General features: G+C 49.8%; 1 protein-coding gene across 5 annotated transcripts in view; it reads left to right on the top strand.

Annotated features, from left to right (window-relative positions):
* The window catches only part of ELMOD2 (ELMO domain containing 2), a 965,152-nt gene that overhangs the window by 387,323 nt on the left and 553,378 nt on the right, over nucleotides 1–24,451 (top strand). The gene's annotated exons all lie outside the window — the stretch shown is intronic.

The raw sequence follows: 24,451 nt of genomic DNA, 5'->3' as shown, positions 1-24,451 counted from the left end.
ATACTCGCCTCTTGTCTCACCTGGGGGAGGGGGAGGTCTTCTGAGCTGCCGTCACCGCCTTCCACCTTGTCTTTGACATATGGGCACAGCTGGGGTTTTCCCAGACTGCACTTGGTCACAGATTTGTACGTATACATAGTTTCACCAACCTTTAGTTCCACTAGCCAGCCTAATTCCCTTTACTGGGATTGTCCTGAATGCTGCCTCCACTCAGCTCGCTCTAGTGCTCGACTTCATGGGACTCACTTTGATCTTGGCAACGTTATATATATTTAGGAGGGAGAATCTTCCCCGCTGTCTCCTCGAGGCTCTCCTGATCGCCTATGGTACCTTGTATGCCTCTAGCGTACTCATAGGGGCAGCAGGCATCTTCTGGCTCTCTTCCTGGTAAATTCTCAGGTGCCCCGCAGTGTTGTAGGGCTGGCTCCTGTTCCTTTCCCCCCCTCAGGCCAGCTTCCTGAAATCCTGCACCGGGTCACTCGTCCTCTCGGCTCCACTGTAGCGCAAGGGCCTCCCTGCTGCCTGCTTGACCTTACATGCTCCTCCTCACTCCACCACCAGCACGGGACCCAGCCGCTCCTCGTCACCGTGCTCCAACTCCCCCGATCGCTGGAGCCTCTCCTCACCAAGCCGCAGCCCAGGGAGATTTCGCTGTCCCTCCGACACATAGCGTGGAAGGATCTTCCTCTCCCCCGCCGCAGAGCTTGCCTGTCCCTCACTTTACCGCCACTTTGCGTGCCGTCCAACAGCTGTCCAGCTGAGCTCTTTCCCACTCCACCCTTTGCGTTCCTTCTCCTGCCATGTGTGTGGTACAGGATTTAGTCAATCTTTATCCACGTAGCTTTATTAACAGCTTCATTTGCGTCCCAGTGGGGACAGATATGCTCACGCACGTCCTTCTCCACCGGCCGCTACCTTGGAATCTCCAAGTTCCACTTTCTTCATCACAAAAGTTCAACTTCCTCAACACAAAGTTCCACTTGCAAAACCATGACAGTTCAACGAGATTCGTTTGGGGTTCTCTTCCCCATTCTCAATAGCTCCTTTGCTTATTTCACTTTAGTTTGTCGGGCAGTTAACTTGTTCAATGGGGCTCCCTTGGACGTGTCGCAGTTGTCAGACTGCACAGTCTACCCATTGCAGGTTGCGCAACCAGGTGCCCTGGGCTTTACATGTGCCCTCTAGTTAAAGTTCATTAGCCAAAATAAGATTCTCTTTCAACATTCACTTGCTTTATAATTTACTATTTCTTCATATTTTCTTTACTGGGTTTCTGGTTCTCCTGGGTCACTCCCCTGTATGGAAAACTTCCCAGTATATATTTCTTTATGATGGGGTCTCTGTGGCCCTCCTTGATCACTCTCACGTTTAGCGGCCACCCCGATGCTTAATTCATCTTTTGCTGGATCTCTGTGGTTTCCTGGGTCACTCCCCCGCCTGGCAACCTTCCGGTTATACTTTTTCATGGTGGGGTCTCTGCGGCCCTCCTAGGTCACTCTCCCGCCCATGGGGCCACCCCGATGCTTAATTATTCTTAGAGTTCTTCTTGGGTTGTTTGCTCACACTTCATCTCTTTGCACAGCTCCCCTTTTCTCTCTTCCTTTTTGCTCACACTTCACAGCTTCATACAGCTCCCCTTTTCTAAAGGTCTTTCTTCTAGACAGAGACTTTTTGAATACTTTCCTTTCCATTGCACTTGCCACAAACATTTGTGAAATACCACTTCCTCTACCCCTCAGGCACTCCAGCACTATCACAGTGGCCAAGGAGGGTGAGCACTCCTCTTGGTAGGTGGAAGAACAGCCTCTCAATCGGCCTCCTTCCTCTGCCTTGCCTCTGTCCCAAGGAGCTCCAGCTCCTAAGCACACCTGCCAGGACCAACAGCCTTCCTAGTCCCCAGGGTGTGGGTGCTTTCCAGCCTAGAGAACTGCATACAACTGCTCCCCTTAGAGTCTCGCCTCCTTTCAGTTTCTCTTCTGGCTTCACAACCACGTCTGCTTCTGTCACTCCCAGGACTGCTACTACTGTTGCTGCTTTCTCCCTCCCTTTTATACACCTGAGACTGGTTAATGGGTATAATGGTGGGCATACTTGGTTTCTGTTGCCTGACCTTGCCTGGACTTGTTATTGGGACATCTCCATTGAGTATGCTGGTGTGCCTCTGTTTGCATCTTCTTCATCTCAGTACCATAGTGGTGTTTCACATAGGAAGCCTGTATTCCTCTGGACTCCCTCTTCGTCACAGTACCATAGTGGCATTTTCCAAAGTCAGTATACATTAATCTTGGCTCTCTTCTTCCTCACAGTACTTTGGGGAACCTCAGAGAAAACAACGGGATAGGACCTGTTCTCTGTCATCTGGGAGGGGGTCATATGGGAGGTATGAGAGAATGCTCTCAGAATTCTCACACTTGCCAGAAGTTGTTTCTGTGAGTCTGGCCAGGAACTATTTTTCTTCTTTTGACATTTCCAAATTGTGGCAAAGCATCATTGATGCTTTTTGGTGAAGTGGAAGTTATTATCCAAGGAAAGAGAGACCTCTTTTATGTTTGAATATTGGTTAACAGAACTTTCTTTTGACAAAGTGAAGGAGACCAGAACTGACTTGGAACTTTGTGCAAACAAGCCCAGATTTCCTTGGTTTTTTTTGTTGAACTCTGAAACAAAATCCAACTTGAAACCTGGGGAAGGGGGAGTGTGCCCAGGTTACAAAGAAAGACGGTGAACATATTGAAAATACCATTGTTAAGACTTGTTGTTAGTTGCCATATATTTTCTTATGTATTTTATGCTAACTGTGAGGGCCAGATCTTCTGTGTTGGCGTTTATCTTTAGTAATAATAGGCGTGGAAATCCTCGTCCGAGTAGGGATAATTATAATTGGTTTCAACACACTTGATACCAGAGACCAGTTTCTAAGCACGAGACCGGGATCCGAACCTGTGCTGCTATGCTCGTGCAGAAGGCCTTGTGGACAATGAATAGGGTTTTGAACTTTATCCTCGCAGCCACTGGGAGCCAGTGCAGAGGTTTCAGTCCAGGGGAGATGCGATTACTGGGCTTGAGGCCAAGGACAAGTCTCGCAGTCCTGTTCTGGATGAGTTGCAAAGGGCGGAGAGTAGAGGCAGGCAGATTTAGAAAGAGGTTGTTGTAATAATCCAGCCTGAAGAGAACCAGAGCTCTGGAGACAGTGAGCTTCTAGGGGAAGGAGAGGAAAGGAAGAATACCTCTGAGGAGGTGCAGCTGGTAGTGTGACTTCTTAGTGACGTTCGAGATGTGAGGAGAGAAGGAGAGTGTGGAGTCGAAGATGACCCCAAGGTTTTTAGCTTCGGAGGTGGGAGCAGGAAGAGGGCCAATAGAGGCCGGCCAGAGCGACAGGAAAGGAGGGAGTGGGTGTGCCTATGAAGAGAATCTATCTTACTGGCATTAAGGCAGAGGTCATTGGTGGTGCACCACTCCTGGATAGCACAGACAGTCAGAGATGAGGGAGCGAGAAGAAGTGGCCGAAGGTAGCCTGAAAATGAGCTGGGTGCATCCGCATAGCACTGGAAGTTGGGGCAGAGAGCGGCAATGCTGTGGGCAAGGAGTGCCAGGTATTCGTTGCCTCTTTTTGTTGGAAGAATTACACTCTTGAGAGCACGTCGGGCAGTAGATTGCAGCATTTCTGGGCAGAAGAATAGAGACAATGCGTTCTTTATTATGCTATGTAAATGGTGTTCAGGAGGTCTAACAGTGACCAGGATAGATCCTAGACCTAGTCTGCCAACACCTGCTCATGAATGTGCCGTGTGACTCCACGCAGACCAATGTTATTCCTGTGTGATCTTTTTTCCAGGTCCTATTGCTTGACCCAGACCAGTTCCAATTGTTCTTCAATGCCCGCCACCCGATTGGCCAACTCTGCCCGATTGTGTGCTTGTTCACTTCGTGTGGCTTCTAAATCGCTCACACGAGATTCCAGCCCTGATTGGTGAGTGTTTAGGTCAGCAATAGATTTGGCCAGCATTTCCTTGGAGAACTTGATTTCAAGTGCAATATCCTGTTTTAGGGTGGACAACATGTCAAGGAGGTCCTGCTTCGTGAACAAAGTGTCCATTTGGGTGGGCATAGGAGGAGGAGAGTGAGGATTGCCTGAGTGTGCTTGCCCATGCTGTCCTGCATGGCCAAAAGTGATTTGATATCCGCCGATTTAGCTTTTTTCCCCAGACTTTGGGCATTGCAGGGAGGGGTGAAAATGTAGCTGCACAATATTCGTGGAATTAGTCTGGGATCTGCCTCAAAGCATGCTCTATGGTCCATAGTCAGAAGAGGCAAGCCGCTAGATTGACACCCAAGGGTAAGATGAAGCTACACAGGCAGGCAGAGACTCAAGGCCAGTCCCAGGAGTGGGCCACCAGGAGTCTAGACGACTAATAGACATTAGTCCAGGCGGGCCTCGAGCCCCTGCCTCAGCTTGCACACTAAGGGGAACTCCTGGATGACGTGGTATGAGAATCTGCACTGAAAAAGCCCCACAGGGTCCCCCTTTTATCATCAGCCCTGGTATAAAAATGTCTAGCCAAGGCAAGTTGGAACACGAGCCAGTCCAGCACAGAAGGAGCAGGAAATGCTATTTGTCCCCAATCTGGGGCCCCAGCCGGACCTTGCTGAGTGAGAAGGCCCAGAGTGTGGTCCGGAAAGCAGGCGTGCAGGTTAATAGTGATTGGGGCAACCAGAAGAGCAGGGCAATCCTGCCAGAGGCCCTCCGGCACGGCTCCAATCTAACCGTCACCCAGGCCAAACTCTGACACGTCTTCTTTCTCCCAAGTCAAGACCCATCCTCTGCTCGCTGGGTTAAGAGCGAGCAATCAGGGATATCCATGCGGTGGACCCCCCCTTACCAGTTGCCAATAGTGGCAGGCACCGTTCCTGACATCAAAGCCCCCAGGCCGCTCGGTTTGCGACCTCTGTTGCTCGGAGAGCTCTGGTCCCTCTGCAGCACTCTGTCCTCATTAGGGATTTGGTCTAAAGCAGATTCAGATCTGGAGCAGGGAACTGCGGGGGGACATCTGCAGGCCTATAGTTTCCAAGCCTGAGCAGGCGTCGAGCCACCATTTGGCTTACGGTGCCTCCAGCATGGGTCGAACTGAGCCCGCCTCTGGATCCCTTAAAACGGGCTGCCACCATATTACTGCAGACCTCGGCAGTGGTTCACTTGAGCAAGCCGGCAGGGAGCCATCGCATCACCACCAGATTTGATCTAGAAGGTCAGGTCTGAAGCTCTTCAATCTGAGGGGGTAGGGATCTTTAATACAGAAGCATAGGGGGGGTTTCGGGTGCCAAGCGACCGAGCCTATGGCAGACACAACCTCATCAGTTGCTGTCTGGCCTATCCCCCGCATCCTCCCCACCCTCTGACTAGACCATTTCTTACTTTTAATGCGGCTAAACTTCTAATTCCTCCTTTCATTTTATTTTTACATCTACTTTATTGTTCTGTCACTCTTTTTGGTCTTCGTGCTTCACGCTTAGCTCCCTTGAAATCTATATTAAATTCCTCGATTTGTATTTCTCTATCTGCTTTTGACTCTATTACTTTATATCTATCATCTCTTTGTTGGCTGTCTTCTCACTCTCACCTGAAATTTAATTTCTTGTGCATGGTCTTTTAATCTCTTTATAAATTGTCCCCTTCCTATCTATCATCTTTGGTCTCCTATGTTCCCTCTCGAACATGTCACTCTCAATCTCATTTTTTGTTAATTATACCTCGTCCTGCGAGTGCCCAATCTCGTTTCTGCTCCTTTTCTTTATTAGCTCCCTTACATTGGAACGCGCTACCTCTTTCTCGAAGTTCTATTTCTTCTTACACATCCTTTCGCTCTTCTCTTAAAACACATCTTTTGTAACTAAGTCATTTTCATTATAATTATTTTTGTAATCTGATGTGATTTTATATAGCGCTTTGGCATACAAAGCTTTATAAATACCAATAAAATACAACATGCAAGGCAAAAGGGATGGATCCCCTATAGTGTCCCACCTTGTTGTGGCCCAATTCGTAAGGTGCTTTGTGAATTATTTTCCGCCAACGCCTTTTGTTGTCCCTGATTGGGATTGGAACATGGTTTTTAACTTTTTTGATGGCAGCATTTCAGCCCTTGCATTCCACATCCATCACACTTCTCACACTGAAGACCTTTTTTATGGTGGTGATCACAAGTTAAAAAGGAGAAGGTATCCTTGAAAGTGCGTCCCAAATTCCTACCGAAAGTGGTATCAGAGTGTGCTTCCAGTGTTTTCCCTTCCTCTCACTCTTGCAGGACTAGGAGAGGCTTCACACGTTGAATCACAAGCGGGCACTGAGTTTTCACGTGTCCAGGATGGGTTCCTTTAGGCAGATCGATCAGTTGTTTGTGGCCTTCTCGCAATCCAGATTTGGCCGGGCTGTTACCAAACATGCCATCTTTCGATGGATTTTTCTGTATATTTCTGAGTGTTTTCTCAATGCAGTTAAGGAGGTGCCTTCAGCACTAATGGCTCACTCGACAAGCGGGTTGGAGGCTTCGCCTGCTCTCCAGAGAGTGGTGCTGTAAGAGACATCTGCCGGACGTCGACTTGGTCATTATTGCATACATTCGCTAAGCACTAGAGCTTGGACATTTTGGTTCCATGACGGTAATGCTTCTAAATGTGCATAAAAAAGGAAGAAGTGACGTTTTTCTCTTCAGAATAAAAGTTTGGTTTTGGCGTGTTTTTTGTTTAGGCCTCTTCCTCCTGTGTGTTTTCTCTTGCTGGCTGACCCCAGGAAAACAAAGGTGGGCATCTGAGGTAAGGGAACGTAGTACATCCCTTTGGTACGGCGATCAACATCATGTTTGTGTCGAGGAGTGGCACGACTGAACACGAGGGAGTTGAGAGATGACTTTGTGCTGTACTACACACACTGTCATGTTTTTGTCAAATATATTTATGAAATGAAAAAGGGTTGGGAAAATGCCTCTCTGATCCTATGCTAAAGAGGGGTTTCCCTACCCATAAATCAAAACTGAGAATCCGTCTGTCGGGATGTCAATAACTGAATAGCTATCCTTGTTTCCCAAACGTCATATCCTGACCCTCATACTACAAACAAAACAATAAAAATGTGTAAGGATATATCTTCAGCTTGATATTGGCAAAAAGTGTTCACACTGAAGTAAGAATAGTTCCAACCAAAAAAAAATGTCTCCAAGGTGGAAGCCCTTGGATCCAGCGGGTGAACCCCTTCCCCTGGATTCTTAAGTAGGATGGAAATAGTCTATTTTACTAACAGTTCCTTTGTTTCTTGCTTTGATTCACAAGGTTTATGTTTAGGCACCAAGTTCTGTAACAGTCTTTCTTTACCACAACTTTCTCCCAAGTTTGGAAAACACTGTCTTTCTTTAACATTTCTGGAAGCTTTGCAAATTTCCTGGTATTCTCCCCGCCAGGTTACTTTATGCAACGCCATCTGCTGGAGTACTCTTCTGCCAGGTCTTCACTTGTGGGTTTCACTTGTCTGGTATTCTCCCCTACCAGGACTTCTTATGAGTTTCAGTTGCCTGGTGTCTTGCCTTGCCAGGGCTTCTCATTTGTTTCAGTTTCTCTATGTATTGCTCTTGTCTTGGTATATAGGTTTGTGGTGGGGTTTGTTCAAGATTTGCCCCACATTTGCACTTCATGTATCCATAGCTCATCGGGGATTGTACTTTGCCTTTTCTGCATTCAAGCAATCCTTTTGTTGTGTTAACAATGGTATTATGTTCATATTGCTGTTGGCGCGGTTGCCGGAATAATCCCAGGTCACCACTGGTTACTGGTAGTCACCGGCTTTCTCCAGTGTCTCTGGTCCGGTCCCTGCTTCTACGGCCTGTTGCTTTGACCCGCTTTCCAAACTGGAGTGTGTTGACATTCGTCCGGCTTCCTTCTTGTCCTGTTTAGAGCCCAGGACCTCTCTTACGGATCCCAGTGTCTCCACAGCACTTCTGTCTCCAGCATGGCATCTCTCCCTCTAATGTGGCAGCCTTTTCTGCTCCGCCACACTGGTACGTGATCTTCGTGTTTGTGAGCTTTGGGACAGGAGTCAACGTCTTCTCATGCACTGCCTCTCGGGCATGGTCCGACACCACAATTGACTCAATGGTCGCTTTGTGGCTCGTCGCCAGTATCCCTAGTGTAACTAATTTGTAATCTATCCTAGAGTAGGTTTTATGTACAATGGAGTAAAAGGAGAAGTCCTTCTCCTGTGGGTGGTCTATCCTCCACACGTCCATTAAACCCATCTCAACTAGGCAGTCCTGCAACTGCTTTGACATCGCCCTCATCGCGTGCCCCTGCACCCTTACTGATCTATCCCATCGTGCATCATAAGCCAGTTTAAAGTCTCCCGCAACCATCCATTCTCCCTTTCCAAATGTCGCCAGTTTGTCCAGCCATGCGTCCAAAAACTGCTCCTGCCTCCGATTGGGTGCCGATACCAGCGTGTACATCTGCCCCTTCAGCTTCCCATTCACCTTGACCTTCACCCACTCGAGGTTAATCTCTCAATGCAGTAGAATTGCTACCCTGGCTTGTTTAGTTTTAGCATGCGCATGAAACTGAGTGGGATACTCTTTACAGTAGAGCCTCTTCACATCCTCCCTACTGAGATGAGTTTCCTGTAGACATGCAATATGGTCCCCTCTTTTAGCAATATCTTAGTATGCTAAGCTTCTTATTCAGGCTGTTTAGCCGCCTAACCTTCCATGACTCTGCTTTGCCACCATTTCTCCCCACTGGACCTGTCCCTCCACCCTTGTCTACGGATTGTTCTTCCAAAGGCTGGTACCACCCACTACTAGACCTGGTCTCCCCGTTAACAAATTTAAGTCCCTGGATTCTCTGTCCATGTACTTGGCATGACCACCACCAATGAACAGACCCTAACTGGCTCCTCCGTCCCTCCCCTGCCCAAACCTCCTGAACCCCCTTCCCCCCATCGTCCTGTGTACTCCAAATGTACCAAACTAATTATAAACCGAATCAAACATCATAAATCTATAACTGTTAGAACTATAATCGTTGTTGTTGGTTCTCTCTCTCGAGCCATGATTTCACACATACCAACCCAGCTGCCAATCACGTTTTTTTCTTGGCCTTCGTGGTCCACCCCTCCTGGCTCGCCGTGGGACGTTTTCTGCACTCCTTCGATAGAGCTCTCCTTTTCCTGCCGTCCCATCCCCAGTACCTTAATTCCCTCTTCAACAATGTTTATCATTTTTTCCTCATTCCCCATCCTGATCTGCAATTTCGTCGGGAAGAGCCACCGGTATTTCAGTTTTTTTGTAAGCTCCTCCTTCACTGCTCTGAACGCTCTCTGCTTAGCCAGAATCACTTGTGCCAAGTCATCGTACAATCACTTGTGCCAAGTCATCGCCAAGTCAGACGGACTGCGCCTCCTGGCAGCCAACACTATCCTCTGCTTATCTTTCAAGCTGTGCATCTTCACCAAGAAATCTCTCGGGCAAGCTCCCGGGTCATTCCTCCTACTCCCCACCCGATGCGCCCTATCAAAATCCAGTTTCTGCACTTAAGCAGTGTTAACCTGGTCCAGAAATGGCTCCAACACACATTCTTCTTAATCTGTCCCTTCCGTCCCATCCTTCATGCATTTGATTTTGATGTTCTCACTCCTCGACCGATTTTTTAAGTCCCCACACTTCTCTTCCAGCGCCAGTATTTTCTCCTCTGCTGTTTGTGCTTGGTGTGAAAGGTCCGGGAGATTCTCCACCACCGTTGCCAGTTGGCCGTCCATGTTCAGTACTCTTTCCCCCAGATCCTCAAGGTCCTTCCTGTTCGCCGCTATTGCTTGGGACAAGTCTTCTTTTATGTGCGCCACCTCTGACTTGACTGTTTCTGTGATGTTGCTCTTAAATAGCTAATGCAGTATCTGGGTCTTCCTTCGTGAGCGCCATTTCTTAGGAACTCTCTTTTTCATGGGGTAGGAATTGGAGTGTTGATTGCTTGGTAAGTTTCACTTGCTGCTTCCTTCCACTGTCCCCTATCTGTTTCGCCTGTCCCTTCGCCGGTCTACATTTACATGTTGCTCCCTCGTCTGAGTGGTGTGTGGGAGCTCTCAAGGGCTTGATACTGTGCTGTTAATTTCACTCGGTTATTCTTCCTTCCTAGTTCTGGAAGCCATGGGGTCCCACGTTCCCAGATTGATGGTTTGAGTGCTGTCTATTCATACCTCTTCAGGCAACTCGCCCTCTTTTTGATCACTCCTCTGTGTGCAGCCCCTGCTCCTTCGCTGATTCACTGCGTGGCAGGCTGTCCTGTGGGCTCAATACTGTGTACTCACAAGTTGCTCAGCCTGGCACCAACCGAGGCAACCCTCCCCTGCGCCCACCTCTGTTCTCACCCCAACACAGAGGATCTGTTCCCACCTCTGATCAGGGTGTAAAGACACCTGCCTGACTCCTCGTTGTTCTGCCTCGCTACCCCTTGCACTCCAAGCGGGCCCGAATTAACCCCAGAGCCGGGCACCATTGGAGCTGCAGGACAATAATGCCACACACCTCGCTCTTGCTCTCCTGCTCATTGCCTCGCCCCTTTTCAGAGGGATTGCTCTCCGCTCAGGAAGTGCTTTTAGTGCTTCTCTTTCGCCTCTTCAGCCTGCAGCCTTTTCCTCCACTCCCAATGTCTCTCTGCTCTGCTGCTACCTCTTTTCTCCACGCTCACAGGGCGGCCCATAGAATTCGCCCTCCATGGCAGCGCACTCTCTACTAACAATTGGGCCACTCTCGATCTGTTTCAGACAGAGAGGCCACAGCCCTCTTCCACACAGGATTCTCTCCTCCGGGCACCTGCCTCCCCTCCGGCCCGGGACCCGGTCTCATCACCGGTCACTGCTCTTCCGACGCTTCCGCCTTGTTCTTGTTGGGAATTGGGGTTTCTCTCTCCGCACACCCGATCTGCACCCAGGTCAGCTCTGCTTGTTCGGCGGCCCACTTACAGGGGTTGGACCAGTGTCCCCATCAGGGCTACAGCACCTCAGTCGCTGGGACTGCTGATCAGGGCCTGGTCCTCCACTTGGGCCGCTTCTCTCCAGGCATGCACTGCCCGTGGGTGCCTTGTCTCGGCTCTTCGCTGCCCCTCGCGACACCAGTTCCCGATAAGGACAGGTCAGTTCCTCCTGCCTGTTCTGTCCAGCTGCCAGTCTACCACTGCAGGGTGCCACCTGGGCTGCCGGTCCACTGCTTTATGCCCGGTCTTAAACTCCACAAGGCTTTCTGTCTGCCGCGGCTGCCATTGCTGGGGCACCTCCTCCTTGTGCCGCACACCTTTACTTCCAGACTGGAGTCACCCCACAGCGTTTCTCCACCAGCCCTGCACTCTGAACTTCGGGCTGCCCTTGTCCTTGTATTTACACGACTTTCAGACTTGTCGAGTCGGGAGCTCTCGCCCGCCACGTCCCGTCAGCTTGCCATCTTCGCCACGCCCCTTATGGAGACTTTTTTTAAAAAACAATTTGTATTTTATTGGCATTGTCGGGTTATCACATCATACATTAAATTCCGTCAATATTCACCTTCAAACATTTTAACAATAACTCTTGTCCCACCCCCATGCCCCCTCCCTCACCCTCAGCCATGAATCGGGAGCTGGCATCCAGTTCGTCCAGCGAGCTCACAAAAAACTTTTCAAAGCACAGTCTATAAATTTCTTGCGCACTGATGTCTTGGGCTCAATTTTTTACAGTATTTGTGAGGTGATTGTTAGTGCAGTGCCCCATGCACATGGGGCAACATCCGCAGTAGCCATTGGTGTCTGAATCGGGCCCTGGGTGTGCTTTTTTCACTTCAGGCCAGGCGTTCATACCTTTCAAAAAAGGGGAGCCAAAGTTCTTCAATATTGGTTCTAGATTCATCCATAAGATGTGTCAGAAACTCCATGTCGTAAATGGCCCGGACCTTGTTGACCCAGTCTTTTTCTCCTGGCATGTGGGGGCTCTTCCACTTTTGGGCCAGGCAGCACCTGGCTGCCAACAACATGACCTGTAGCATATGACCCTGGGTTTCCTCAGTCTTCTCCTACGTCAATCCCAAAGAGGAGAAGCCAAGGGCACAAGGATCTACCCACTCCATCGACCCCTTTGATCCAGGATAGTACCTCTTCCCAGTATGTTTGGACCATGGGGCATTTCCACCAAATGTGCATGTAGTCCCCTTTTTCTGTCTGGCATTTCCAACAATGCGGGTCCTATCCCGCCCTCATCCTAGCGATCCTCTGGGGGGGATAATGCCACCTATGCAATATTTTCAGGGCCTGGTGTCGGTATTGACGCGAGGTAGTTGATAGATTAGCTCGAATGCACATTTTGGACCATCTTTTGTCGTCAATTGCCTCTCCCAGGTCTCTTTCCCATTGTGTCCGGGCTGATGGGGGGGGGGGGGGGGGTTCCCCGGGGGCCGAGTGCAAAAGGGGTTTGTAGAGTCGAGATATAACCCCCCTGGAGCCCCGGGTGGAGATTAGCAATTTCGAATTCTGTCAGGTCTCTCCTAAGGGTGTCTCCCCATGAGGGCTCAGTGAGTACTCCCTTGAGCTAGAGGTAGCAGAACGGTGAAGGTTTGCCCAACCCTAGGGCCTCTTCCAGGTCTAGTAGGGGTGGGAAGGATCCCCCCACCCACAGGTGGCCTGTTCTAGTGAGACCTGCCTCGTACCATTGCTGGAATGCAGCCGGTTTGGCTATTTTATCTATAAACGGGGGCGTCCAAATACAACTCAACGGAGAGGGCCGTGTGGTGAGCCATCTGTAGTAACCCCCTTCCCTCCATACCGACCACAAGACCCCCAACACTGGGTGGTGTAGGACCCTTCTTGGGATAGGCGATCTGGGGACCCACAACCATTCATCCACCGTGACCGGGGCTAGTACCTTGTTGTCCATTGCTACCCACTGCTTTTCCGTCCCAGGATTAAAGTGGTCTGTAAGGACCCTCAGCTGGGTTGCCTTGTAGTATGTTTCAAGGTCCGGGAACCCCACCCCCTCCGTCTTCCTTGGGCTTCGTTAGGACCTCATATGAAATCCTGCGTTTCGTGCCCGCCCAGAGGAATCTCAAGAGGGTTTGTTTTATTTCCATTAGGAAGGTCTTGGGCACCTGGATGGGGAGCATCTGGAACAGGAATAGGAATTTAGGGAGGACCACCATTTTAATCAAGTTTAGACGCGCCATCCATGAGAGCCCCGAGGTTGCCCATCTCTCTACATCCCTCTTGACTTCTGTCCAGAGTGGGGTGAAGTTATTGGGGAAGAGGCCTGTAGGGTCCCCTGTGACTCGGACTCTCAGATAACAGAACCCATCCCTCTGGAGTCGGAAGGGGAGCTCTCCCACATACTCTCTCTGTCTCCGATAGATTTCCCCCTATGAAAGCCACAGACTTCCCCAGGTTAACCTTAAATCCCGAGAGTTCTCCGTAGCGTGTTAGGCCCTGCAACACGTGGGGAACCGTCTGGGATGGTTAAGTAATGTAAATGAGCGCATCGTCTGCGAATAGGCTAATTTTACAGTGGGAGTCTCCTATCAGTACCCCATTGATTGCCTCATTCTTTCGGACTGAGACCACCCAAAGCTCCATGACCAACGCATATATTTGATGGGATAGTGGGCAGCCCTGTCTCGTACCTCTCCCCAGGGGGAAGACCCCTGACTCTGTCCCGTTAGCAACCACCTTGGCTGAGGGGGTGGAATATAACGTTGACATCCAACCCAACCATCTGGGTCCCCTCCCCACCACAGAGAAAACCTCCCCCATGAATCCCCAGCTGACCCTGTCGAAGGCCTTCTCTGCGTCAAGTGCCAGCAGCAGAGCCCCTTCATCCCGGACCACCTTCGAATTTAGTACATGGAGGGTTTTGCGCATGCTGTCGGAGCCTTATCTATTGAGGATAAATCTCGCCTGATCCGGGTGGACCAGACAGGGGAGGCATCTTTCTAGACAAGTTGCTAGAGTTCTGGCAAAGATCTTAGCGTCTAGGTTCAGGAGAGAAATAGGCCTGTATGATCCGCAGACTGCCGGATCGCTGCCCGGTTTGGGTATTAGTGATGAGGGCCTGTAGGAAGGTGAGTGGGATTGTGTCTCGGTTTCTAATTTGGTTGAACAATTTGGCCATGGGTTCTGCTAGAGTGGCTTGACACGGTTTGTAGAAATCCGCTGTGTACCCTTACTCCCCCAACGCCCCCTGGGGCCTTTCCCACTTTTAGCCTCTTAATGGCGCCTTTCACTTCCTCAACTGATATATCCCCCTCCAGCCCCTGTAACTCTAACTCGGTCAGTCGGGGCAATGGGTGTTCCGCTAAGTATGCCCGGATCCCCTCCACTGATTCACCCCACCCCCTGTTTCGTGTAGAGTTCCTTGTAGAAGTCAGCAAAGCATTCTGCTATTTGCTCCTTCTTGTTGCATTGATTGCCCCCTTTATCCCTGGTGGGTCCCACCTTCCTTTCCACTCTACATCCCCTGGCTCTATACGCTAGGATAGTCCCAACACTATCCCCCCTTTCGTAGTACCTTTGTCGTGTGTATCTCAGTTTCTTAACGACTTCCCCTATGTGGACTGTATGAAGAGCCTGTCTCTTCCCTTGCATCTCTATCAGGAGGGTTTCCTTGTCCTCCCCATCGAGGCAAAGCCTTGTGCGCAGGGCCTTTAGTTCTTCTCGGAGTTTGCTTTCAATAAGCCCTCGCTCTCGCTTGCGTCTGGAGCCCTCCGCTATCAGGAGACCCTGGAAGGTGGCCTTTGCAGCCTCCCACACCGTCACCAAGTCGGATTCCCCATTATCATTTGTCTCAAAGTAGGCTATCATCTCATTCCTTAGGAAGTCTCTGAAGACTGGGTCTCTCAGGAGTGTGTCATTGCAGCGCCATCTGGAGGATCTCGTGGACGGGGCAGCGACCAGTTTGCAACTAAAAGCTTGTAGTCAGCCCATGTTATTGCTTCCACCCTGGGGTGCGAGGCCACCCCTCCTCTGAGTTTAAGAGCAGGTCAATTCTTGTATAGGTGTAGTGTGGGAGAGAGAAAAAGGTGTATGCCACCCCCCCCCCCCCGGGGGTGGCCACGCCTTGCGCCACACGTCTGCCCAGTAGTGTTCCCTTAGGAGAGTTTATAGAGCTAAATTGTCTTTGGTGACATCCCTTGGCCCCGCTTCTCTTGCCGTCCACCAGTCCAGTTTGGGGTCCATTATGAGGTTGAAATCGCCTCCTAGTATCATGGCCCCCTCTGCCCATTCGTCCATTAGCCTGAAGATCTGAGTCAGGAACTGTATCTGTATAGGGTGGCCAGCGTGATACGTTCGCCCTCACAAGTGCCCTTGATCCCCAGGAATTGCCCCCCCGAAGCTCCTCTTGGTTTCTATACTTGTGAGGTGGAGAGTATTGTTCAGAAGAATGTCCACCCCTTCCTTCTTTGAACTTTTATGGGAGGCCCAGAAGTTGCTCCCAATTTCTTTTCCTTTAATCGGCGACTCTTTCCCTTGTTTGTAGTGGGTTTCTTGTAGGAAGAGTACCATCAGCTGTTTGCGGAATATGTTGCTGGTCAATGATCTTTTGTTTTGAGAGTTTAAGCCCTTGACATTGAGCGTGCCTATCTTGCCTTCAACCATTGTCGTCCTTAATTGTGTTTTCTTTTTGCTCCTTTATTTGTTTCCGGCGTGAAGCTAAGAGCCCCAGCTCGATCTGGCTGATCCCATTCCCCTTAAACCTTGTAGGCCTGTCACCCCCTCCTGATACCTCTCCCTCCCCGGTTCCCACTCCCCTTTCCCATTTGTCGAGGCGTTCGTCTTCATCCAACAACGGTTGTCGGGACTGGTCAACGAGCCACCAGGGCTTCTTCCCCAGCCCCGGGTGTCATAGTTTGTCTGGATTCCCCAGCCTCAACTTCTTGTCAGAGCCTTTGCCCATTTAGGTTTGTCTGTGGGTCTCACACTGCAGTCTTCTGAGTGCTGCCCCTTCCCATCTCACTGGTATTTCCTTGGCAGGGCCGCCGCACCAACCGTGTCCCGGCTTTCGGTGGCGAACATCAAACTGGCCCCTCCAACTCGGGAGCTAACCTGGTGCCAACGTGGCATGTGAACTTAGTGTCTTGGAGCCTCGGTCCTTGGTTTCTCTGATGGATTCGTATGTGGTCGTCGGGCCAGTGGCATTTTAGACTGAGAGCTGTATTACGGCGTCTGGTTCATTTCAGGTGTCCCTCGGATGCCGAGGAGGGGTGTCTAGTTTTCTGAAACTTGCGGGCCCCTTTTACTTTTGCCTTGCCTCTAAAACTGTCTGGGCCGCTAGGGCCACGACCTGGGCCTCGCGTGTCTCTGTCACGGTCGGCTGAGGGGCCGGCCCGGTCATTCAATAATTCTTCCGTAACCCTCTGGATGTCTTCTTCAGATACGAGGTGGTGCTTCTCTCCTTTCCAGTCAAATGCTAAGTAGAAGGGGTGGCCCCAACGGTATCTAACCCCCTCTCCTGGAGCCATTTGGTGAAGTTACCGCATTTCTTCCCCATCAGCAAGGTGAGGGCCGAGAGGTCTTGGTAAACGGCCACCTTGGAGACCCGTATTGTATGTTCCCAAGAGTCCTAGCCTCCTCCAAGATCCTAGCCTAGTCTCTATAATAATGTATTCTCGCTAGGACTGAACGAGGGCCTCCACGTCCGGCGCGGTGCACTCTGTCCATTTTGATGCCTTCAGCGGCTTCTGGGCCCAGAATAATTTGTATGATGTCTTGCATCTTGCCCTCCAGGCCAAGCAGGCTCTCTCCCTCTGATTCCACCAGGCCGAAAATGAGTAAATTGTTTCTCCTTTCCCTGTTTTCCATGTCATCGACCTTGAATCTTCGTTCCTCTTCGCGCCGCTGGACCTCCATGAACCTCGCTTCCATTTGAGTCTCTAGAAGTGCAGTGGAGAGTTAGTTATTTTTGACCCTTTCCATGCGATCCTCCAGGGTTGTCACTTTTGTGGTGAGGTCTGCCAGCTTGGCCTCATGTCTGTTCTTATCCCCGGATCTCCTCTAGGATCATCTGGATGATGTTCTGGATTGCGCCCAGGTCCAGGGCCGGGGTGGGTGGGCCTCCGGGTGCCATTTCTTCTCGTCGGCTCGGAATTGGAATTTGGAAAGAGCTTCCTTCCAACTCATGTAGGTCGTGCCCAGGTAGGGTGTGGGGGTGGTCCTGTAGAGCTTGTGTGGTGGTAGCTGACCCCCCAGCCTACTCCAATTTCTCTCCTGACCGTTGCTTCAGTGGCTTCAGTGGTAGGGCTATCCTGCCAGTGGGTCTACGTATGAGTTGGGTCGTGGGTGGGTCGCTAGTTGCTCGCCCGGCTCCTGTTTCAGGGTATCCTTCCAGGGATCTCTCGGTCCTTCTGGGCCTAGAGCTGGGCCGCTCAGGGGCTGAGGAGCACTGGGACCCAGCTTGTGGGCCCTATCCGTGGTGGGTGTGGGCTTTGGGTAAGATGAGCTTGGGTCCAGGGGCTCTTGCGAGGCAGATGGTGCTTCTGTATGTGGCCCAGCTTCGAGGGTAACCACTTAGATGGTAGCCAGCCGTCTGGACCCTTCCTGTATTGTTCCCACCTGCTGTGTGGACGGGCGTGCTCCCGCGTCGGCCCAGGCTCGAGGGGGGTCCTGTTTGGGTCAGCACGCCCTCTCTTGGTGTCGCTAGGCGCCTGTATGTGACTCTCCGGTGGTATGGGCCCCCGTGGTTGGGGGACCAATGTCTGGGTATATGGGCCCACAGGATCCGACCCTCTGATGGTGGTCGCAGATTGCCTAGTCCCTCTTGCATGGGTGGCAGGGGTCAGTGCTGCTTGCTCAGGGCCCCCCGTGCTGCCTCCTCACCTTGTCATATGTGTCCCAGCAGTGTTGGGTCCCCCTCCAGCCAACGTTTGGTAGCGCTCCCGCGTCGGCCCAGGTTGGGGGGGTCCATTTGGTGCTCGTTTCCTCAGGCCTGGTTTCAAGGGCTTGTGAGCTCTTGGGGTCCTCTGGGCATGTGCTCTTTAAGCCTCTCAATGATCTCCCAGTTGTGACATGGAGGGCCCCTCCATGCGGGCTGTGGGTGTTGTCAGCGGTTGTTGGGGGCTTTTCCCTGATGGGCTCCTTGTATTTTTGTCTGGGCCCCCGCTCCTATGTGCTCCTCCCGCGGCCCGTGACACGGGCGCGCTCCGGCCCCGGGGACAGCTGCTGGTGCCAGGCTCGGGCGGCCGCCGAGAGGGAAGACAGTAGCACTGCCTCGAGCTACACGGCCCCCACCTCCTCACCACGGTCTCTCTTGGTGTCCTTCTCGTTGGTGCTGCGCGGGGACTTTTACACACCGTACTTGTGATGATACGTGTCCGCGGGGAGGTGGGGCAGCGTGCCCGGCGGGGCTCCAGCGACTTGCCTGCTACTTCTCCTGCTGCTCCGTGGCGTAGTGCGGAGCTACTTCTCCTGCTGCTCCGTGGCGTAGTGCGGAGTCCTGGAGGGGGAGAGGTGCCCACACTCCCCACCGTGTAGCCCAGGCCTGGGGGCACCTCTGAGCTCCGGACCTTGAACGTTCTGTTGGGCTTCAGCTCAGAAAGCTTATTATTGGGCTCATGAGCGGGCTGGGGTCTTCCTTCTCCTCTGTCTCCGCGGAATTCCCAGGGCTTGTACGGGCACTCTAGGCTCAGGCAGCCATCCTGCCTGTGCCCCTTGGTGGCCTCCATGGAGACTTTTAAGATGTCAATTAGCTTCTGCATAATTCTATGCTGTCTCTATAGCTAGTATCAGACTGGGTTTGTTCAGTTGAAGAACTGCTTTCTGTAAATGTGGAGGTACTAAAATTCACAAATTGCGTTATGGAAAGAGTGTCTAACACTTCTGGTAAAGACTTCTTCCCTAACCATAGAGTCAGAGGGTGTTTTGTACTCTGGCTCCTAGTTACACTGCTGTTTCATCGGGATACATTTGAACACTCCTAGGTTTCTCCTTATAAAAATTGTCTGTTTGGCCTACTCTTTTCAAGGATGTGGTCCTCAGAGGATTAAATAGCTGGTGTAATTCTTCTTTCTGTAGGGTTGCTAAATAAAGGTCTTCAGTTCGTCCTCCCAGTGAAACTGCTCGACCAGTCTCTGAAAGTTGAGGAAAACATTCCCCAGATCTTCCCCTTCTTTATAGGGCTGCAGGAACACATGTGCTAGTATGGGTCTCTGGTGAGAGGCAGCAATTTTATCTAGTCCTGCTTGGAATCTAGCGTCGCCCTGGATTTAATGGGCAGTTAGCTGAGTCAGCAATGAGAACCGGACACAAGGTTGTCATGTTTTCATCAAAGATATTTATTAAATGAAAAAGGTTTGGGAAAATGCCTCTCTTACCATGTGCTAAAGAGGGGTTGCCCTACCTATAAACCAAAACGAACAATCTGTCTGTGTCAGGATGTCAATAACTGAAAAGCTGTCCTTGTGTGCAAACGTCCTATCCTGACCCTCACACTACAAACAAAACCATAAAAATCTGTAAGGAAATATCTCCAACTTGATATTGGCAAAACGTGTTCACAACTGAAGTAAGAATAGTTCAAGCAAAAAAAATGTTGTCCACGGTGGAAGCCCTTGGATCCAGAGGGTGGACCCCTTCCCCTGAAATCTTAAGTAGGATGGCAATAGCATCTTCTACCAACAGTTCCTTTGTATCTTGCCTTGATTCCCAAGGTTCTTGTTTAGGCAACACATTCAATAAGTCTTTCTTTAACACAACTTTCTCCTTGGTTTAGAAAACACTTTCTTTATCACCAATATCTCCTTGGTTCAGAAAACATTGTCTTTCTTTAACATTACTGGAAGCTGTGCAAATTGGCTGGTATACTCTCCTGCCAGGTTTCTTTATGCAGTGCCAACTGCCTTGTGTACTATCCTGCCAGGACTCATTATGCAACATCAACTGCCTAGTGTACTCACCTGCCAGGTATCCACTTGTGGTTGTCACTTGCCTGGTATACTCCCCTGCCAGGACTACTTAGGTGTTCCAATTGCCTGGTATCTTGCTTTGGCAGGGCTTCTCATGCGTTTCAGTTTCTCTTTATCACCAATACTGTATGTATTGCTCTTGGCTTGGTTATATGTGTTTATATATGCACAAAACCTGCTTTCTTTTGACCTGGAGAAAACGATACAGATGCATTTAAACGCCATTGGTTTACCATCTCCAGACGAATACTGTCCCACTTACCTTCGCCATATTAAAAGTAAAACCTGCAGACTGGGACCGCTCGATACATTTGGAAAGCTTGAGTAACAAAAAACGAATACACTTAATATGCTAAATCTGGCTTCCCTGTAGGTAGCCCTCGTCAGTATCTTCTAAAGGCATGCTTTCCCTTTATTAGATGGTTTATCATATACATATGTTTTAATATAGTTCCCACCAACAGGTATTATGGCGCATGGGCTGGTATTCCAACTGATCACAAAACATGTTTCCTGTGTAGACCAAGCAGTTGAGACCAGCATGCATCTATTATAATAATGTCCGGGTACGGGGGGGCCACTATTGTAGAGCATATCAAAACCTAGTCTCCCATCCAGACCAACTCCTCACAGATCAATTCTGGAGCACAATATATAGTGCATCCTCTGTGATGAGTGGGGGCTGCTGCATAATTTGGAAGGGGGTGCTTTTGAGATTAGAAAAGCAACTATTGTGATGGTGTGCTTAAAGATGTGTACGCTATTTTGTTCCATTGACTACCCGCATCCAAAAAGTGATTGTGATATCTATCTTATGTATATAAAATAATACTGACGGTTTGTGGGTAACGATTTTATGTAACCATTTTGGAACGCTTTAAATTGGGGTTATTCTATATCCTAAGGATATGGGTTTGGTGTCCTTCCTTTCTACATTTATCCAACTTTATTATTTTTTTAAACTTATTTTTATTGGAGTTTATATCAAACAGAATACAACATATACATCCAAAATTAACCATCATAACATAGAAGCAGGTATTACAGTGAAATAGAGAACACGTTTAAGATAGTGTTACATTGCAGCAAAATTCTTGTATTCTGTCCTATCAATAATTAGCTCCTCTTTACAGTGTCAACAAACATTGACTAATCTTCTCCCATTGTTCCCCTCCCTCCCCCCTCCCGCTACTCTGCAAGACTTTATAATCTGCCGCCGAGGGATGTATTGTCTAACAATTGGGGCATTGGTTGATAGGTCTGTCAGGTCTTGGGGCCTACCTTGTTCAGGAGGACATTATGATGTTTCGTTACCCATGGCACTGATCGTCCGTTAGGCGTTAGAGAGCTATTCCGGGGATGTATTTATTGACAAATTCCAACCATAAGATATCGCATTGCGTGGCTTTCTCATGTATAGATGCTGTGATTATTTTCCATAATACACATATTGGAGGCCACGTTAACCCATTCTTTTTCTGTGGGGGTAACTGGGGATTTCCATTTTGTGGTCAATAAAGCCCTTGCAGCTAGTAAGAGTGGTGCGGCTATGTCTGTGACCCTTCTCAATTCATCCTCGATTTTCTCGAGACCAAATAAGATCAGGTAGGGGAATGCTGTTCGCTGGATCCCATCTAGATCCCTAATCCAACCTAGCACCTCGTTCCAGTAAATTTTGATCTGAGGACAACCCCACCACATGTGCCAGTAATCCGCTGTGGACCCACATCCCCACCAACACATTGGACTAGACGACTGATACACCTTAGTGAGCCTGCACGGGTCATATTGCCACCTATTCAGCAGTTTAATCATGTGCAACTTATACTGGCATGAGATCGAGGCTTTGGGCGCAATCCTACATATCTTATCCCATGTCTCCGGGTCGATTTCCTCGCTCATGTCCCTTTCCCATTTTAGCCTAAGCGGTTCTGTTGAGCCCTTTCCAGCTTCCATTAGTGTTTTATACAAAACAGATATCAACCCTTTTGTTTCTGTCCTGGAGTCGAGTATGATTTCAAACGGGGTAAGTTCCCTGCTCAGCTTATCCTTCCATTCTGGTTTTGTCAGAACTCCCTTAATCTGCAGAAAGTGCAATGCCGACAGTGTACCTATTCCGAGTGCCTCTTCTAGTTGAGGAAGCGTGATGAAGGATCCTTCCTTAGGAGCTGTCCCACCCTCTCCAGGCCTGCCTCATACCAACCTTGAAACCTCTCCACATTAGGGATTTTGTCGTTAATGCCCAGTGACCAGAGGTGACTTAATGGTGATGGCCATGTGGTAATTCTCCCCATATCTCCCCCCTCCCGCCATATATCCCATATGGTTGCGAACATCGGGTGTGCCTTAGATTTCCTCAGTACTCTCCATCTAGGGGACCACAGCCATTCAGAGATTGTTGCTGGGGATAGATAATGATTGTCCATAGAGATCCACTGGGGCAATTTTTGGTTGCGGAGATGGGGAATAAGGATTCGTAATTGAGCCGCCTCGTAATATTTTTGGATGTCTGGGAGGCCCACTCCACCCTTGTTAGTCGGTAATGTCAAGTTGGAGTAAGCAATCCTGGGCTTTTTCCCTTGCCATAGAAATTTCAGCATTGCCTTCTTGACTTCGATAAAGAATTGGCGTGGCATCTGAATGGGGAGCATTTGAAAGGGGTATAAGAATCTCAGGATACAGGTCATTTTTATCGCGTTTAAACACCCCAAACAGGATATGGTTAGGTTGTCCCATCTGGCGAGGTCTGCGTGAAATATTTGGAGCAGCGCTGGGAAATTGGCTTCATATAAATCTTTCAGCGACCTTGTGACCTGTATTCCTAAGTACTTCATTTGTTCATGTTCAATCATAAGGCCCAGGGACTGGTATTTTTCAGTGTTTGCTTCCAATGAGCCCTGTAGGGGGAAAAGTGTGGACTTAGATTTACTGACCTTGAACCCGGATACTTGGCCGTATTCGTCCAGGAGGTACAACGCTCTGGGAATGAATGTGGTGGGGTTCATCACATGAAGAAGTAGGTCATCCGCATACAGCGCTACTTTTAAATTCTTCTTCCCCCAGATGCATGCCTGCTACTTCAGTATCCTGTCGTAATTTTTGGGCCAAGGACTCGACGGAGAGGGCGAAGAGGATGGCCGATAGGGGGCATCCATGCCAGGTACCGCGTTTCAGCTTGAACAATCTCGAGTACTCCCCGTTAAGACACTGAGGCTTTTGGAGCGGTGTAAACTGCTTTTATCCCCTTTCTAAATTTCGGTCCTATTCCCACGGCACGGAGGACTGCAGCAAGGAAACCCCACTCCACTCTGTCGAAGGCTTTTTCAGCGTTGACGGAGAGTAAAGGGGGATCATTGCACATGGTTTGGGAAGCCTCGATCAAATGGAGAGTCTTTCTCATGGTGTCTGCGCCTTGTTGTCCAATTATGAACCCTACCTGGTCGGGGTGGACAATATGTGGCATGTGGACCTCTAACCTGGCTGCTAGGACTCGTGTGTACATATTTGCATCAAGATTGAGCAAGGATACGGGGCGGTATGATCCGCAACACGTGGGGTCTCTGCCTTCCCTGGGAATGACCGATATGATTGCTCGGTCGAAAGAGTCTGGGACAGTCCCCGTGTCAAGGATATCGTTAAATAGGGTGGTCAGGAATGGAGTTAGGAGGGCACAAAATGTTTTGTAGAAGCCGGCAGTGAAACCATCTTCACCAGGGGACTTGCCCAGTGTAAGTCGTTTGATCGCCTTGTGTATTTCGTCCTCAGTTATGGGGGATTCTAGATGGGGCGAGTCAGTGCTTGCAACCTTTGGGAGGGCAATGCTGGCGAAGTACTTGTCTATCTCCTGTGAGTGTGGATCTACTTCTGAAGTGTATAGGGACTCATAGAAGTTTGCAAACAGTTCTGGGATGGAGGGTGTGTGTTGCGCTTAGTCAGGGGTTGGATCCATGATCTCTTTCACCTTACGTTCTGCATGTTGGATCCTGAGTCTAGCCGCTAGCAGCGCATCTGCCTTATCTCCCTTCTCATAGAATTTCTGCTTCAATAAATGTAGTTTACGTGCTGTCTGGCCATGTTCTAGGTGGCGGAGTCTTCCCGTTTTTCCTAGCCTCTTGGATCTTCTCGGGGTCTATGGTGTCCCCCCACCCTAGCTTCTCTATCAAGTTGACATATTTCACTCCGGAGCTTATTCTCGATAAGAGCTCTCTCCCTTTTCTTCCGAGCCCCTTCCCGTATCAGGATCCCCCTCCAGGTTGCCTTGGCCACCTCCCACACACTCTGCTTAGAGACCTCCCCAGTATCGTTGGCTTTGAAGTATTCTTTGATCTCTGTTTCTAGTTCTTCTCTGAAAACGGGGTCTCTCCACAGGGCCTCGTTACATCTCCACTTCCCACCCTTAATTGGCAGATGTTCCCATTGTATATCAACTGTGACCATGTCATGGCCGGACCATGTTATTGGAGTAATCCCCGAATGTGTGGTGGTGTCGTTCAGCTCTCGCGAAAGGTAGATGT

This window comes from Ambystoma mexicanum, chromosome 6q, assembly GCF_040938575.1.
Source record: "Ambystoma mexicanum isolate Mex_15411 chromosome 6q, UKY_AmexF1_1, whole genome shotgun sequence".
Taxonomy (NCBI): Eukaryota; Metazoa; Chordata; class Amphibia; order Caudata; family Ambystomatidae; genus Ambystoma; species Ambystoma mexicanum.
Note: the sequence above shows the minus strand (reverse complement) of the source record. Positions and strands in the feature narration are given on the sequence as shown.